Raw genomic sequence first — 19,673 nt, 5'->3', positions numbered from 1 at the left:
ACGGATCCTTCGGGACACGAAACAGGGCCTCCGTTTCTGCCATGCTGATGGCAATGTGGGGACTGTGCACGTCGATTATTCTGGCATGGGACTTCGCACGATCAGAATTTTCGAACTTCCTTTCGAACTACCGGCGGAGGACGTCGTGACAGCGCTGCGCCCCTACAGCACGGTCCATGATCATATTGCGGAAAAATGGACGCAATTCCAGACATATCCTGTGCTGAACGGCGTCCGCCAGGTTCGAATAGAACTTAAAAGACATGTACCTTCATATCTGAATATCGGTGGCTGCCGTGCCATCGTCATCTACGATGGGCAACCGAAGACCTGCTCTGGTTGTGGGAAGGAGGGACACCTCAGATCAGAATGTATGCAACGTCGCATCACTCAACTGCCGCCGGCTGAAGCGGACCCGCCATCGCAGCCGACGCTGCTTCCTGTGACTTATGCAGCAGCCCTCACGACAGCTACTACTTCACCACGACAGCCGACATCCACTGTTGGGTCGCGGCTCCATGCTCCAATACAGGGCGATGATGACACACCCGTTCCACGAGATACGGATTCAACTCCGATGCCGCCGCCCCCGTCGACTGATAACAACATACATGACGATAGCATGGCCGTAGACTCGCTTATTGTGCCTACGGCTGCCTTTGTGCCGGAACGTCGTGAATCTTTGCCATCGTCTGACACAGAAGGACACACCAGGAAGCAACGCTCTCCGAAGCGACGGAAGCGGAGGCGTAGAGCAACTTCCGAACGGGATGCGACACAGCCTCCAAAGGATGACGATTCCACCTTCAATGACGACGCTACCACAGAGGCAGCCGCCATTTGCTGCAGTGTGGCACCATCGAACGAAACTGAGGACAAACCACATATATCTACAGTGGCAAAATCGGATGCCGAGCTGCAGGACAGATGCTGCCCACCACCTTCTGGAATGCAAGCACCCATGCCGTGTCCTGAGGAAGCTAGGGAGGCCGATCTTACTTTCACTTCCCCGACGTGGGCGGATGACCACGACGACAACGGAACCATGCAAGTTACGCCAACAGGGCCCACGCCATTGGCGCCGGCTCTCTAGCAAGGACTGCCGGTGAGGTTTGGGGGGATGCGGAGGTGTCAATACAGTCAGAAGCGTCATAGGTCATTCCAGTCTTAATGGATAACTTAACACCTGCGGTTCGGCAACAAGCTTATCGTATCGCCACGCTTAACCTCAACACGATACGAACGGCAGTGAAGATCCAGTTGCTGCGTGAGATGCTTCGTTCTTCGGATGTTGACATTGCCCTGTTGCAAGAAGTATATATAGCGGCCCTCCCCGTTTTCTACGGTTATGTGACATATGTGTCACCGGCGGACCGGAATGGCAGCGGTACGGCAATACTAGTGCGCGACGGAATTGCCATCGACGAAGTGACTTACCTTCCGTCAGGAAGGGGGCTGGCGATCACAGCACTGGGAACGCGCATCATTAACATTTACGCTCCATCAGGAACTGACCAACGCCGCGAACGATCGCTGTTCTACTCGGAGGATATTGCCCCCCTCTTTATCAGCCGCTTCGAGCAATATATCTTCGGGGGCGATTTTAACTGTGTGCTCCACCCCAAAGACCAAGTCCCACATTTCTCGACTTGTCAAGAAGTTCGGCTCCTGGTTCGAGATCTGCTTCTCACCGACACGTGGGAGACAGTGCACGGTGAACGTCCCGGGCCGACATACCTTACTAGTCACTCCGCCAGTCGCCTAGACCGCATTTATGTATCACGAGCTCTAGCGCCGGGAGTATTGGACGCCGAACGTCGGCCGCTTGCCTTCTCCGATCATAGCGCTTTCAGATGCACACTCACTCTACAACAGCAGCGGATATGGCGCAGCCGAGGACCCTGGAAGCTGAATGTGGAACATCTTCAAGCCCCGGAATGCCGTCAGATTATCGCCAACACATGGCTGGATTGCGAACGTCGTCTTCCCCGATACCCATCGACTCTAGCATGGTGGGTGGACTGTGCAAAACCAGCTTTTCGGCGTGTGCTAACGCAATTCGGAAAAGATATCGCAGCTTGGCATCGTCACACATTGGACTTTTATTACACGATGCTTCGCGAACTCGACAGCCAACCACCATCTCCAAACCGACAAATGGAAAGCCGCCGAATTAAAGGTAAAATATTGTCTCTTACGAGGAAACGTTTGGAGGGGGTCGTAGTGCGATCGCGACGTCAAGACCGAGTGGAAGGAGAAAACCCGTCTATGCATCACATCGTGCTCGACAGCCGCCGACGCCGACAGCAGCTGATCACGGACCTCGTATTGCCAGGTGGTAGGGTCGTAATGACTCAGGCGGCAGTTACAGAAACCTTCGCAGATCACTATCGCCGGTTTTACGACGAGGTGAATACAGAGGACGAGGGAGCGGACGATCACGACATACTGCAGCACGTGTCGCACACCCTCGACAATGCAGCAGCGGCGACGCTGTTAGGTGGGATTACACGAGAAGACATCGAGGACGCGCTTAACAAGGGAGCACTCAACAAATCTCCCGGGCCAGACGGACTGCCGCTCGAGTTTTATCGTACTTTCCGCGATCTCATGATGCCCCGATGGATCATCATGTACCAAGAACTGATGACCCCCAGTTCTCACGTGCCACCTGCATTCGTGGAAGGTCTCCTAATACCGATACACAAGCCTTCCAGAGGTCGGACGGTCGAGGACTACAGGCCCATTACAATGCTCAACTCGGACTATAAAATCTTCGCCCGACTACTCGCCAGCCGCATGAAGACGGTTCTGCCCCTCCTCCTCTCAATGGAGCAAACGACACAGGGCGGAGTGACCAACATGCAAACGGCAACCAGTGAATGCAGGGATTTAATAGCCATCGCCACATTCTGTCGCCTTCGAGCTGCTCTGATCTCCATTGATTTCGACCACGCCTTCGATAGAGTTCACCACAAGTTCCTTCTGTCCGTTATGGCCCGCATGGGCTTCCCGCCTGACTTTCTCGACATCTTTCAGCGCCTTTTCCGTGGAGCTGCATCCCGTGTGTTGGTGAATGGACGGATTGCGGGTCCCTTTCCGATCCGACGGTCAGTTCGCCAAGGATGCCCTCTCTCCATGATCCTTTACGCGATCGCACTCGAACCACTTGTCGGAGGGTTGAAAAACAGGCTCTCGGGCATGTCATTGAGGGATCACACCTTTCACTGCAGGATATATGCTGATGACCTTCTATTACTTGTCCGATCTGGTGACGAGGTACGCTCGGTGATACAATGGATCAATCGCTATGGTTTGGCAGCGGGCAGCCTCATGAATGTGGCCAAATCGGCAGCGATGCCCATTGGGAGAGGTCTACAGGAGGACGCTTTAGCCCCACTCCCACTAGTTAACAAGATCCGGTTCTTGGGCATAACATTTACACAGGATGTGGGCCGCACGGCTGCCATGAACTATGCACGATTACTACAGGCAATACGCACAGAAGTTCGCCGGAACTTACTTCGACGGATGGACCTCCTACAGCGTGTGGAATACCTCAACCTTCACGTGGCAACTAAGATGATCCACATGGCCCAGGTCCTACCGATACCGACAGCGATGGCACACAGACTGCAAGCAGCGTTTGGATATTACCTTACCGCCGGACACCTATTCAAAGTCCGCTACGAAACACTCACCCTCCCTCCGCTTGATGGCGGACTGGGACTTATAAATGTACGAGCGAGGGCTACAGCATTATACTTGTGCACAATGATGAAATTGTGGACCCACAAAGATGCTTCCCTTACGGGTCGTCTGTTAGAGAAATTGCTGCCGGCGTCTCTTCTGCCACCTGTCACGGTTGCGCACATTACACCCTCACTCTCGCACCTCTCGGCATTTATTCTTGAGTATAGTTACGTGCACCCAGACCTTCCCAACACTCGCCCTCCCAAGGCGAGAGACTTTTACAGACTGCTGCTAAGGTCCATCCCTCGCAATGTTATTGAGAGGAAGAGCCCTACGACCCTATGGCCTGCAGTGTGGAGAGCGGTCCAGAAGTCGTTCCTCCCCACGCGGGTACGAGCCGCGTGGTACCAGGTGGTGAACGGGAAGGTTGTAACACGACAAAGGCTGCACGCTATTGGGATGAGGAATTCCCCCCTTTGTCCACATTGCCACCTCCTGGATACTGACGACCACCGTTTAACATGTGGATCGGCGTTAGAGGTATGGCTGCTAGTGCAGAAGATCCTCGCCTGCTACCTACGTATCGCGCCTCGCACAATTGAGCCACGGCTCCTCCTTGTCCAGAGGATACTTATTTCCCACCTGCGAAGACTCATGCTCTCACATGGTTTAAAGGCATGTCCATATACTACCTCTTTCGAGATGATGAGAAGATGGTGCTTGATTACTGGCAATTTCTCCAGGACAGTTCAAATGGTTCAAATGGCTCTGAGCACTATGGGACTCAACTGCTGAGGTCATTAGTCCCCTAGAACTTAGAACTAGTTAAACCTAACTAACCTAAGGACATCACAAACATCCATGCCCGAGGCAGGATTCGAACCTGCGACCGTAGCGGTCTTGCGGTTCCAGACTGCAGCGCCTTTAACCGCACGGCCACTTCGGCCGGCTCCAGGACAGTCATAGCACACTTGAGGGTACACCCCGATACCGACAACTATTTGCCAACTATTTACGCAGTGTCTTCGATAACCCCCCTCACAGTTGGGGAGTACCGGGCAGAGGATGACCGCCGTCATGGAGCTCCAAACGCTGCGAAATGTTGTACCAATTTGGAACATGGAATCTGTACGCAGATGGGCCATGCACATGGAATGGCGTGCGGGATTTGGTTACGTTTTTTCTTCCTTTATTATCTATCACCACACTATTGGTTTCAAATTCTCTTTCATAGTTTAGAAGAAACTCTTGTTCTGTTGTTGCTACGGATGTACATTCTAATTTTGTTTGTCGTAACTGAAAGACGCCTTTTTCCATCCATATATAAAAAAAAAAAAGGTTGGCGGAGGAAAAAAAATAAAAAAAATAAAACACAAAAAAATAAAAAAAGTGGTTAAGGCGTTGGACAAAAAAACAAAAAAAAACAAAAAAAGTGGTCAGCGTGACAGACTGTCAATCCTAAGGGCCTGGGTTCGATTCCCGGCTGGGTCGGAGATTTTTCTAAAAAAGAAAAAAAAAAAAAAGGTTGCGTCTTTGATTCATAATCAAAACGTCTTCGCTCCCGGGTTCGTTCCCCACCACTGCCTAAATTTTGATAAATAATCAGCATTGGCGGCCGAAGTCTTCCGGCATAAGAAGTCAGCCTCATTCTGCCAACGGCCTTGTCAAAGTGGGCGGAGGAGCGGATAGAGGTTCAGGGCACTCTCGTGTCCTAGGGGTGGGAAATTGCCCCTAAAGGCGGAAGAATCAGCAATGATCAACGACATGGGGATGCAGAAGGCAATGGAAACCACTGCATTAAAGACACGTAGCGTGTATCCACAGGACATGTCGCCTGTAATTGAAGAAGTGTCATGATGATCTCTCCATTGGCAAAAGATTCCGGAATAGTCCCCCATTCGGATCTCCGGGAGGGGACTGCTAAGGGGGAGGTTACCATGAGAAAAAAATTGAATAATCAACGAAAGGATAACGTCCTACGAGTCGGGGCGTGGAATGTCAGAAACTGAGTATCGAGTAATATCAACAGCAGCAGAAAATGGTATAACAGGTGTAGGATTCGTTATGAATAGGAAGGTAGGGCAGAGGGTGTGTTACTGTGAACAGTTCAGTGACCGGGTTGTTCTAATCAGAATCGACAGCAGACCAACACCGACAACGATAGTTCAGGTATACATGCCGACGTCGCAAGCTGAAGATGAACAGATAGAGAAAGTGTATGAGGATATTGAAAGGGTAATGCAGTATGTAAAGGGGGACGAAAATCTAATAGTCATGGGCGACTGGAATGCAGTTGTAGGGGAAGGAGTACAAGAAAAGGTTACAGGAGAATATGGGCTTGGGACAAGGAATGAAAGAGGAGAAAGACTAATTGAGTTCTGTAACAAGTTTCAGCTAGTAATAGCGAATACCCTGTTCAAGAATCACAAGAGGAGGAGGTACACTTGGAAAAGGCCGGGAGATACGGGAAGATTTCAATTAGATTACATCATGTCAGACAGAGATTCCGAAATCAGATACTGGACTGTAAGGCGTACCCAGGAGCAGATATAGACTCAGATCACAATATACACTCCTGGAAATTGAAATAAGAACACAGTGAATTCATTGTCCCAGGAAGGGGAAACTTTATTGACACATTCCTGGGGTCAGACACATCACATGATCACACTGACAGAACCACAGGCACATAGACACAGGCAACAGAGCATTCACAATGTCGGCAGTAGTACAGTGTATATCCACCTTTCGCAGCAATGCAGGCTGCTATTCTCCCATGGAGACGATCGTAGAGATGCTGGATGTAGTCCTGTGGAACGGCTTGCCATGCCATTTCCACCTGGCGCCTCAGTTGGACCAGCGTTCGTGCTGGACGTGCAGACCGCGTGAGACAACGCTTCATCCAGTCCCAAACATGCTCAATGGGGGACAGATCCGGAGATCTTGCTGGCCAGGGTAGTTGACTTACACCTTCTAGAGCACGTTGGGTGGCACGGGATACATGCGGACGTGCATTGGCCTGTTGGAACAGCAAGTTCCCTTGCCGGTCTAGGAATGGTAGAACGATGGGTTCGATGACGGTTTGGATGTACCGTGCACTATTCAGTGTCCCCTCGACGATCACCAGTGGTGTACGGCCAGTGTAGGAGATCGCTCCCCACACCATGATGCCGGGTGTTGGCCCTGTGTGCCTCGGTCGTATGCAGTCCTGATTGTGGCGCTCACCTGCACGGCGCCAAACACGCATACGACCATCATTGGCACCAAGGCAGAAGCGACTCTCATCGCTGAAGACGACACGTCTCCATTCGTCCCTCCATTCACGCCTGTCGCGACACCACTGGAGGCGGGCTGCACGATGTTGGGGCGTGAGCAGAAGAGGCCTAACGGTGTGCGGGACCGTAGCCCAGCTTCATGGAGACGGTTGCGAATGGTCCTCGCCGATACCCCAGGAGCAACAGTGTCCCTAATTTGCTGGGAAGTGGCGGTGCGGTCCCCTACGGCACTGCGTAGGATCCTACGGTCTTGGCGTGCATCCGTGCGTCGCTGCGGTCCGGTCCCAGGTCGACGGGCACGTGCACCTTCCGCCGACCACTGGCGACAACATCGATGTACTGTGGAGACCTCACGCCCCACGTGTTGAGCAATTCGGCGGTACGTCCACCCGGCCTCCCGCATGCCCACTATACGCCCTCGCTCAAAGTCCGTCAACTGCACATACGGTTCACGTTCACGCTGTCGCGGCATGCTACCAGTGTTAAAGACTGCGATGGAGCTCCGTATGCCACGGCAAACTGGCTGACACTGACGGCGGCGGTGCACAAATGCTGCGCAGCTAGCGCCATTCGACGGCCAACACCGCGGTTCCTGGTGTGTCCGCTGTGCCGTGCGTGTGATCATTGCTTGTACAGCCCTCTCGCAGTGTCCGGAGCAAGTATGGTGGGTCTGACACACCGGTGTCAACGTGTTCTTTTTTCCATTTCCAGGAGTGTCGTAGTGGTGAAGAGTAGGCTGAAGTTCAAGACATTAGTCAGGAAGAATCAATACGCAAAGAAGTGGGATATGGAAGTACTAAGGAATGACGAGATACGTTTGAAGTTCTCTAACGCTATAGATACAGCAATAAGGAATAGCGCAGTAGGCAGTACAGTTGAAGAGGAATGGACATCTCTAAAAAGGGCCATCACAGAAGTTGGAAAGGAAAACATAGGTACAAAGAAGGTAGCTGCGAAGAAACCATGGGTAACACAAGATTGATGAAAGGAGGAAGTACAAACATGTTCCGGGAAAATCAGGAATACAGAAATACAAGTCGCTGAGGAATGAAATAAATAGGAAGTGCAGGGAATCTAAGACGAAATGGCTGCAGGAAAAATGTGAAGACATCGAAAAAGATATGATTGTTGGAAGGGCCGACTCAGCATACAGGAAAGTCAAAACAACCTTTGGTGACATTAAAAGCAACGGTGGTAACATTAAAAGTGCAACGGGAATTCCACTGTTAAATGCAGAGGAGAGAGGAGATAGGTGGAAAGAATACATTGAAAGCCTCTATGAAGAGGAAGATTTGTCTGATGTGATAGAAGAAGAAACACGAGTCGATTTAGAAGAGATAGGGCATCCAGTATTAGAGTCGGAATTTAAAAGAGCTTTGGAGGACTTATGGTCAAATAAGGCAGAAGGGATAGATAACATTCCATCACAATTTCTAAAATCATTGGGGGAAGTGGCAACAAAACGGCTATTCACGTTGGTGTGTAGAATATATGAGTCGCGATATACCATCTGACTTTCGGAAAAGCATCATCCACACAATTCCGAAGACGGCAAGAGCTGACAAGTGCGAGAATTATCGCACGATCAGCTTAACAGCTCATGCATCGAAGCTGCTTACAAGAATAATATACAGAAGAATGGAAAAGAAAACTGAGAATGCGCTAGGTGACGATCAGTTTGGCTTTAGGAAAAGTAAAGGGACGAGAGAGGCAATTCTGACGTTACGGCTAATAATGGAAGCAAGGCTAAAGAAAAATCAAGACACTTTCATAGGATTTGTCGACCTGGAAAAAGCAATCGACAATATAAAATGGTGCAAGCTGTTCGAGATTCTGAAAAAAGTAGGGGTAAGCTATAGGGAGAGACGGGTCATATAAATATGTACAACAACCAAGAGGGAATAATGAGAGTGGACGATCAGGAACGAAGTGCTCGTATTAAGAAGGGTGTAAGACAAGGCTGTAGTCTTTCGCCCCTACTCTTCAATCTGTACATCGAGGAAACAATGATGGAAATAAAAGAAAGGTTCAGGAGTGGAATTAAAATACAAGGTGAAAGGATATTAATGATACGATTCGCTGATGACATTGCTATCCTGAGTGAAAGTGAAGAAGAATTAGATGATCTGCTGAACGGAATGAAGAGTCTAATGAGTACACAGTATGGTTTGAGAGTAAATCGGAGAAAGACGAAGGTAATGAGAAGTAGTAGAAATGAGAACAGCGAGAAACTTAACATCAGGATTGATGGTCACGAAGTCAATGAAGTTAAGGAATTCTGCTACCTAGCCAGTAAAATAACCAATGACGGACGGAGCCAGGAGGACATCAAAAGCAGACTCGCTATGGCAAAAAAGGCATTTCTGGCCAAGAGAAGTCTACTAATATCAAATACACGCCTTAATTTGAGGAAGAAATTTCTGAGGATGTATGTCTGGAGTACAGCATTGTATGGTAGTGAAACATGGACTGTGGGAAAACCGGAACAGAAGAGAATCGAAGTATTTGAGATATGGTGCTGTAGACGAATGTTGAAAATTAGGTGGACTGATAAGGTAAGGAATGAGGAGGTTCTACACAGAATCGGAGAGGAAATGAATATGTGGAAAACACTGATAAGGAGAAGGGACGGGATGATAGGTCATCTGCTAAGACATGAGGGAATGACTTCCGCGGTACTAGAGGGAGCTGTAGAGGGCAAAAACTGTAGAGGAAGACAGAGATTGGAATACGTCAAGCAAATAATTGAGGACGTAGGTTGCAAGTGCTACTCTGAGATGAAGAGGTTAGCCCAGGAAAGGAATTCGTGGCGGGCCGCTTCAAACCAGTCAGTAGACTGATGACAAAAAAAAAATCACAAATAATAGTGCCTTTTGTAAATTAATTCAATAAATTTGAGTCCTCTGGTAAATAAGAATCCTAAATTCGCCTATCCGCAATTTCGGCACTCACCCTATTACCGTAGTGTGTGCCAATACAGCCAATAAATCTCAATCACTCACCTTCGGAGTGTGCTGGCCACCGAATTACACATACCGGGTGTCTAAGAGTCGTCAGGCGTACTTTCTTTGTCGTCTTGGCAGATATTTGCAATTTCGTTTTTGTACCGTGTAGCTGGTGTCAGCTCAAACTAGAACAGCTCATCACATGCTTTATGCGACGCACAGTGACGACGTAAAGCGTCGGTTTCTTTCCCATTACAAACGAAATGATTTTCAAACCGAAATTTTACGCGTTCTTCCGATAGAGAAGTCCCAGATTAGTTTAGAGGTATATTTGTGTCGTCGTTACGCAGTAACAGGGACAGTGAAACAGGAAGACCAGCCAGCGGCCCAGGAGCGACTGGGCAGTAGCGCTGCTGCGTAGCGGCAGCACTGAGCGTGGGCCGAGGCAAAATTCCGATTCAAAAATTATTTTGAAATCGGAAACAAACTGATGCATTTCGTCGACGCTGTGTGTCGCATGAGACATACGGTGAGCAGTTCTTGTTTGCACTGACTACAGCTAAACGTTGCAAAATCAAAATTGCAGACATCCGCCGAAACACTAGAGAAAATGCTCTTGGCGTCTCTTAGGAGAGAAACCCTTCACACGCATATACCACGAACACCCTAATTCCTTGCAGTGCACGAACAGGATCAGTATGTTAATACGCGCAGAACCAATCAGTACGACGACTGATCGCAGAGCAACCTAAGTATCAGTTATCAGTGTTCTGGTCCAGGTACAGAATTTACTACGCATCATAGTAAACTATCAGACAAGCCTTTAACCGACTAAGTATAATGTTGCATTCACTGGAATAAAATTTGGTGGAAGAAGGCAAATGGGGTAAATTCTACATTGAGTGAGGTGAGTTCTACATTGCACAAAAATACATTAAAATGCTAATATTGTAACGCTATTGCAGAAATATAAAGCACCTAATATTTATTAATGTTGTGTCAGTATTTTCACATTTTTACCTTGCGCCCTATCCCTGTTTCGCAAAGATTTGCCAAGGTCTTGTACAATTCATAGGACATTGCATGCAACTGAGCTGAAATTTGAAATTTTCAGCTACCTCCAACATGGACTTCCTGCCAAACAACCTACCTGTGCCATTATCCGCCAACATGAAACTAGGAAAAAAATTGGAAGGGGAAAGAGTAGGGTTTGGAAATCAGGCGGTAGAGGAATCGAATATCAGAATTTCATACCTACTATTCCAGTCCAAGTATCACTAGGAAACAAGGAGAAACTCTTCCACACAGAGGGACTGTCCCAGTCTAATAACTTAATCAATACTAAACTAACTGCTGTACGACAATTACCAAACTTCTGTCGCTTCAACAATCTTCATCTTCTTCTAAGTCTACAATGGAAGCTGAAATATTTGGCAAATTATCAGACTTTGAAAATAGTTCGTACATCAAGTAATTTAGAAATTATATGCTGGAAGAATATAGAGGGTGTAAATTAATAAAACCGACAAACAGTAAGGACTGATTCCTGACTTTCGCACATGAAGTAATTTAGCAATCATATGCTGGAAGAATATAAAGGGTGAACCTCAACAAAACCGACAAACTGCAGGGACGGTTTCCTGACTGAAGGGGGAAAAAAGTGCACGAGTTCGGAAATGCATCGTTGCCACGGTGGATGGCACTGAGCAATGAAAATTCCGCTGACCACATGCCGAGTGTTCCGCGTGTGTTGCAGGCTGTGTAATTGCAGGAGAATGGTCTGGTGTTCTTGTTGGGAACAAGCCGAGATAGGATTTGTGTACGGCCAAACGGATGGAAACGGTAGAGAGGCAGCACGGCTATACCAAAACAAATACCCTCAAAGACATAAACCACAATAAATGGAATGAAACCTGTAACTATGAGTGAGGAATACAAAGTCGTTCGACCACGCTATCGGGAAAAACTGTGACCAGCCGTTGCACAAAATGGCATTTTGTTGGGTACACACCTTGTTGATTGGTTGTCCACGTGGTTGGATTTCTATAACGCTTGCGATGGAAGTACCGCCTGGATGCAGATGGTTGATTTAGTGTCTCGGACACGAGCGTCCTGTCCACAGACATCAGCATCTGTCAACCCTGTGATGGGTCCAATGGCAGAAGGGCATGCGTCTCCGTATTTATACACTACGTGATCAAAGTATCCGGACACCCCCAAAAACATACGTTTTTCATATTAGGTGCATTGTGCTGCCATCTCCTGCCAGTTACTCCATTTCAGCGACCTCAGGGTCATAAGACATCGTGAGAGAGCAGAATGGGGCGCTCCGTGGAACTCACGGATTTCGAAAGTGGCCAGGTGATTGGGTGACACTTATGTCATACGTCTGTAAGCGAGATTTCCACACTCCTAACCGTCCCTAGGTCCAATGTTTCCAATGTGATAGTGAAGTGGAAACGTGAAGGGAGACGTACAGCACAAACGCGTACGGGCCGACCTCGACTGTTGACTGACAGTTGAAGATATTCGTAACGTGTAATGTATTCACACCATCACACAGGAATTCCCAACTGCATCAGGACCTACAATCGCCAGTTAATTAACAACGATTACAATTCAGTGCCCCGTACAATATCTACAGGTAGTCGGTTTTAAGCTTCCACACACCAGTATCCTCCAAATACCACTTTAAACTTATCGAGAAAGAGTTCCTCTGAACAGACCCACCAGTCGAGCATCGGTGCGACAGCTCTCCAGTTAGTCTTCTCTGCCGCGACTCCACAAGGTCTGATATTCAATTGAATTGCTCGAGGTACGGTACGCCACTAACCATTATCCCTGCGTTAAAACCGTCTAGGAACCGTTCAGCAAACAAACGTACAGCACTACCGTTACTTTTAACAATTACTTCATTATATTCCATAGGCATTGGCTCTTGTTTCTGTGGCCGGCTCCTGTCAGGCGTAAACTTTGCCGCAGACGGTTACTTTTGGCGACGAGCGTAACTCGCACCATCTTTGGCCGCACGCTCTGCTAGTAATGGCGAAAAATCCAACAGTACCCAGACTGCAGCTATTTTAAAAAACAAACACATACAAGAAGGTCTTATACTAACATACATTTCAATTCTCTGACTTACCTCTGTGAAGTAACCCAGTAGCTAAAACAATAAGTTAAGACTAACTTACCTCTGTGAATTAGCCCAGTTGCTAATACCACAAGTTAAGACTACTTAACTGCCGTGAGACAATGAAAACTTGATCATTACTTTTTGATCTGTCACAAGCTTGCTGCAGAGGAGATCAGAGATCTTTGTGATTTTATTTATCTGCCTGCTCGCTCCTCATCCCAGCTCTCGATCTCTAGCGCCCGATCTTCTCTTGCATGAATATTTTCCTTAGAATTTCTCCATCTCTGCTCACACTGTGGCGAAAGAAAGGGAGAAACTTTTAGTTGGCACGAGAAGAAATGTTAAGTTGCTCAGTAATAGACATATCCTGCGCCAATGCCAAAACTCAAATGCATCAATACGGCGCCTGTCTCTGGTTCTTAAGTGACCATGTTTCGCAACCATAAAGAAAACAGAGTACACAAGTGTTTCTACAAGCCGCACCTTTGTGGTGTTCCTTGTCGCTCTGTTCTGCCAGATCTTGGTGAGCTTCTTCATAACCACTCGCTGTAACGTGATCCGTCTTCCTATCTCTCGTCTTCACATCTTCCTGTGTCGCAGAAGCTTGACACAAGATAGATGAAAGAATGCACGACGTCCAGTTCCTTTAATCTGCTTTGAAGTGACCAATGAACAATGTGCATGGGGAGTGGTAGTGTAATGTCGCAAGTCAATACGCGATAACTTTATTGCAGTAAGCTACTTTGCAGAACTGCCCGTAGCATTGGAGCCGTTAGCTGTGAAGGAGACAGCCAGTTATGTCGTAGCAATGAGTCACTCTTGCCTGTCGCTATGATAGTTGTGGGAAGCGGTATCTGTGTCACTTCGAGCGGCTGAATATTCAAATTCTTAAGAATCTAAATAAACTATATTACATATTATTTAATATTGTTTAAAGTCGATACACTGAATTTTGTTATTCAAGAGGATATGGTATAAAATTTCAGCCTTATATCTGTCATAGTTTCGGAGTTATAGGAAATTACCTAAAACACCCCAGACCGACTCTTAGACTAAAAAACTCTGTTAGGAATAATAACAGTTTATCTTTTGGTATCATTTGAAAACATAACCAGAACTCTCAATGGGCAGAATTGTTTAATTGAGATTTTGCTTTAAAAATTTAACTACTTTTCATTTTCGTAGTATAAAAATCAGATAACACTATTATTTGTGTCTTGTGTTGTGTAAATGAGAGTAAATGTGAGACTCTATGAGAAGCATACGTTAAATTTCAATATTAATTTTATGTAATGTACTTTGCAATCATAGCGCGGAAAAGATGTTTGTACCCTCACTGCTGATGACGTATGTCTAAGAGTACTTGCTTTTGTAAGAAGGAAGCCAGGTTAGCCGTTTGCTGAGTAATAGTTTTCTAAATAAATTCCCAGATTAGTTTTCCTTATCGTTTGGGTTTGTTAAACATTTTATTAATATTTGCATATTGAAATGACGTGAATGCGACTGGGATAGTGATGGCGTAGGACGGTTTTGGCGCGAGAATGGTCTCGAACGATTGTTCTGATTGGCTGGTCATTTTTATCAACCAATCAGAGTTTAGCAGTTCCTGCTCACTGCCAGGTAGTTATAGGCTGTGGAAGAAGCAGAATGGGAAGAGTCGCTGGGTATCTATTGAATGTCCAGGTCATGTTGAACGTGTCTGTCTGCATGATGTGTAAAATGAGGAAGTTATTGGTATTTCGCGTCCAGATTGTGTTGCCGTAGAAGCAGTTGCATTTACGGCCAGTTTTGTGAAGTTTTGTAACTTCTAGAATTGTTTTGTTGGAAAGATAAACGCGCGTGAACTTTCGGCCTTTGTAAAATTCCGCGTGGCATGTTTCGTATCCGTATATGGAATATTTGGAGAGCAATTTCTTTAATAGAAATCCACTGAAAAGGACTGAATGTGAAACTCAGATATAGTAGCGGAGTATTTACTGTGAAATCGGGTAATCCTTCGGGTTGGACTTTTCTGGCTGCCTTGCGTGTGTACCGGGTTGCATGAACTGTGAACTCAGGACAGTGATGTTGTTCACTAATTACATGTGGGCTGATGGCAGATATTCTTCTTTTTTTATAACTGAAATGGAATAAAAGACTCGTTTCAGAATTTTGACATTTTAGTGAGAGAACGAAGCAACCATTTTCCGCCCGGAAAGTAATATAAGAATTTACAGGATACTTGCTACCAGAGTTTACGCGGACTTTGAAACGTAAGTATTGACGGCGTTTCCTTCAACGCTGCTTTTACGCCGTCAGCGCAGTACATACGCATGCAGAGAAAACGGGCTGGTGATATGCCGCCGTACTGAGGTGGGTGTAACTTTTGTAGTGAACAGTACGACGAAAGACAGTGACATTCAGTTCGAAAATAAGACCCGCTCCGCCGCAGTAGGGCAAGGCCGTCACATAAACATAATTCGTACAACAACGTTTTTTTCGAAATAAACCAGCACTGCACTCATAAACAACGACAGCATATGCGCAATTATCTTCCTTTTACAATCACGTGACTGTGGGTTGGACTCAAACCCAGCATCATAGCGCAGTCGTTGGTACTTCTAAAACACATAAATAGAATCCAGAATGAGATTTTCACTCTGCAGCGGAGTGTGCGCTGATATGAAACTTCTTGCCATATTAAAACTGTGTGCCCGACCGAGACTCGAACTCGGGACCTTTGCCTTTCGCAGGCAAGTGCTCTACCAACTGAGCTACCGAAGCACGACTCACGCTCGGTACTCACAGCTGTACTTCTGCCAGTACCTCATCTCCTACCTTCTGGAAACATCCCCCAGGCTGTGGCTAAGCCATGTCTCCGCAATATCCTTTCTTTCAGGAGTGCTAGTTCTGCAAGGTTCGCAGGAGAGCTTCTGTAAAGTTTGGAAGGTAGGAGACGAGGTACTGGCAGAAGTAAAGCAGTGAGTACCGGGAGTGAGTCGTGCTTCGGTAGCTCAGATGGTAGAGCACTTGCCCGCATAAGGCAAAGGTCCCGAGTTCGAGTCTCGGTCGGGCACACAGTTTTAATCTGCCAGGAAGTTTCATATCAGCGCACACTCCGCTGCAGAGTGAAAATCTCATTCTGGAAACATCCCCCAGGCTGTGGCTAAGCCATGTCTGCGCAATATCCTTTCTTTCAGGAGTGCTAGTTCTGCAAGGTTCGCAGGAGAGCTTCTGTAAAGTTTGGAAGGTAGGAGACGAGGTACTGGCAGAAGTAAAGCTGTGAGTACCGGGCGTGAGTCGTGCTTCGGTAGCTCAGTTGGTAGAGCACTTGCCCGCGAAAGCCAAAGGTCCCGAGTTCGAGTCTCGGTCGGGCACACATAAATAGAATACATTTAACAGACAAACAATGACCAATTCACAAAGCGACAGCTCTTCCAAGTTCGCCAGATTACACATTGTATGGCCCTCCCACAAAAATGTTTTTAAACTGTCGTGATACTAATAAATAATCCAAACCCTATAAATAAGAATAAGAACGAATCAAATACTAATACTTGTTTCTGATAGCAACAGCTATTGGTTTTTAAATAATAAGTCACTAATAACAAGTCTTGGTGAGCCTAGTACAACCATAATACAGATAGGTCCAAACATGCAAGATGTAGTGCTGATCACAGAAGTCTGTCAAACAGAATTAAATTAGGTACAGCATCAGCTGATACAAGTTATAAAAAAATGCACATAATAAAAATCTTAAAATCAGGCTCTTCTCCTTTCCATGCCGGTATCCAAAGCAATAAATAACTAATTTAAATGTTAAGACAAATAACATATAATTCCAATCTTGACACAATTCTCTCTGACATCTTATGATACACGGAAGAAACCAGACGTACCAAACACTTGTCTTCGTAGATGCGAGGTGATTATTGTACCCGGCCGACGTGGCCGAGCGGTTCTAGGCGCTTCAGTCTGGAAGTGCGCGACTGTTACGGTCACAGGTTCGAATCCTGCCTCGGGCATGGATAAGTGTGGTGTCCTTAGTTAGGTTTAAGTAGTTCTAAGTTCTAGGGGACTGATGACCTCAGATGTTAAGTACCATAGTGCTCAGAGCCATTTGAACCAATTTTTGATTATTCTATAGACTGTATAGATCGATGCTGTCAATTGTTGTGGGACACCGAACTCTCCATGCATCTGCCATAGCTTTTCCCACGTAACACAGTCAAAGCCTTTCCTATGGTCAAGGAAGGGGATGTAGGCTGGTACACATAACTCTCGAGAATTCTCGATTATTTTTCGCATATTGAGAATGTTTTTCGCGAGTTCCTTCTCACTCAACAAAAGCTACATATTTTGTAGATACGTGAGACTGAATATAAGGTTTCAGCCGCTGGTTCAAGATGTGCAAAATATGAGAGCAATATTTCAGTAGTTGGAGCAGTTCCTCATTGACTATTTCTTCTATAGGAGGATGAAGAGACACTTCGCTCAGTTTTGTGGCCACTCCACAATTCCCCACACTCTTGTACGCAACGAATGCAGCGCATAAGCACCTTCCTGCCTCATTTCTTTGATCACCTTCCATGATCTACTGTCTAGACCAGAAGATTCATAGTGCTTCATACTTCAAATACTGAGTTGCGTTCTCTATTTCGAAGCATTAGATTGTAAGTTTCACTGTAAGATGCTCAACCGCTTGACTTACCATACTGTTCTTAATTTCAGAATACAACTTTTTGCAGTACTGTTTCTATCTCGCAACAGCGTCTTACTTGTCTCCGATAGGATTGCCATTCTCATCGTTTACCAGCCAGGTACGAGGATTTAATTCACTAGTGATGTGGTTGAGTTTCCTGGAGAGATCATGTACTTGGTGGTGATTATGATGTCCTGTCTCATCACAGATATCGTTAATGAAGTGTGATCTGTTCTTTCTGGAATTACTTTGTATTTCTGTGCACAGGTTCTTATATCTGTCTTGATGCTGGGGGAGTATGAATACAATTTTTCCTCATACTGCTTCTCTCTTCGATTACGTGTAGCGTGGATTGTGATATACGAGGATGTCATTCTGATGTCGGAAGCGACGAGGAAACTACCTCCTGCATTGGGTATCATGTTTGTGATTCTGGTGCTTCCCTGTTAAGTGGAGTTTTGGTCTTACAATCTCACCAGATACCTGGAGCGCTTCCTTATTTGTGAGTCTTAGTTGTCTAACTCCCCTCTTCTTGGTGGATCTGAGCTTAACCCGGATTTATATGTACAGCAGATTGTGATCATTTTTACACTCAGTTCCATGAAAGGTATTACAGTCCAAGACCGAAATCATCCGACGCCTTCACATTAGGATGGAGTAAGTCTGGTTCCTAAATTTATCACCAGATGATATCCAAGTGTGCAATCGTCTCAGACATATTGTGTCTTGGGCAGCATTGATGTCTCCTTGAGTTATTTACGGAGTCTCACTCCCGGCGCTCGTACACATTACGCGACTTATTGCCCCAAAGGGTGGCACACGTGCATCAGTTTTCTGCACTGCTGCCCTACGCAAACCAGTCTACCCAACTTGCTGTGATCCGCGAGACAGAATTAACAGTCAAGTCTGTAGGGCAATGCCGATATAAGGGAGGAACCCCCGAAGTGGTGTCTAACTCGAATCCTCTTGTTCTTGTTGCGCCCAACACTATGTTACACTCTCGGAGCGCCCGTACTTCTATAGAGACTGGCCACAGTAGGCAGCTGTAGTGGTGACTGCAGTGAGCAGCGCGTGGATGTGAAGCTTTGAGGCTGAGGATTCTCTGCTGCTCGGACACCAAAACCGACTCTGGCCTTGATGGTGCGCCGGCCGGTGTGGCCGTGCGGTTCTTCGCGCTTCAGTCTGGAACCACGTGACCGCTACGGTCGCAGGCTCGAATCCTGCCTCAGGCATGGATGTGTGTGATGTCCTTAGGTTAGTTAAGTTTAATTAGTTCTACGTTCTAGGCGACTGATGACGTCAGAAGTTAAGTCGCATAGTGCTCAGAGCCATTTGAACCTTGTTGGTGCAACAGACAGTACGAACCCTCCAGACATCGATCAATGGCGGCACCATTTCCGTCTTCCTAAATGAATGCCCGTATTATTTATTCCACGCTGGTGCTGGTGGACTGCCCCACTTTAGCGGCACATAGCAGGGTCTGTGAGCCACAATGATTCCACTGGGAGCTGCAAGGATTAGACCGTGCCGAGATGTGTCTAGCACTCAAAAGTCGTTTCAATCTTTGTGTCACACACCACTGAAACATTCGCCATTGTCAGAATTGCAAGTGCAACAGCATTCGAAAAAGCGCTTGTGTATGGTTTACATACACTATGTGGTCAAAAGTATCCGGACACTTGGCTGAAAATGACTTATAAGTTCGTGGCGCCGTCTATCGGTAATGATCAAATTCAACATGGTGTTGGCCCACCCTTAGCCTTGATGACAGCTTCCACTCTCGCAGGCATACATTCAACCAGGTGTTGGAATGTTTCGTGGGGAAATGGCAGCCCATTCTTCACGGAGTGCTGCACTGAGGAGACGTATCGATGTCGGTTGGTGAGGCCTGGCACGAAGTCGGCGTTCCAAAACATTCCAAAGGTGTTCCATAGGATTCAGGTCAG

Source organism: Schistocerca americana, chromosome 7, assembly GCF_021461395.2.
Source record: "Schistocerca americana isolate TAMUIC-IGC-003095 chromosome 7, iqSchAmer2.1, whole genome shotgun sequence".
In the NCBI taxonomy this organism is placed as follows: Eukaryota; Metazoa; Arthropoda; class Insecta; order Orthoptera; family Acrididae; genus Schistocerca; species Schistocerca americana.
This window is presented reverse-complemented; position numbering follows the sequence as displayed.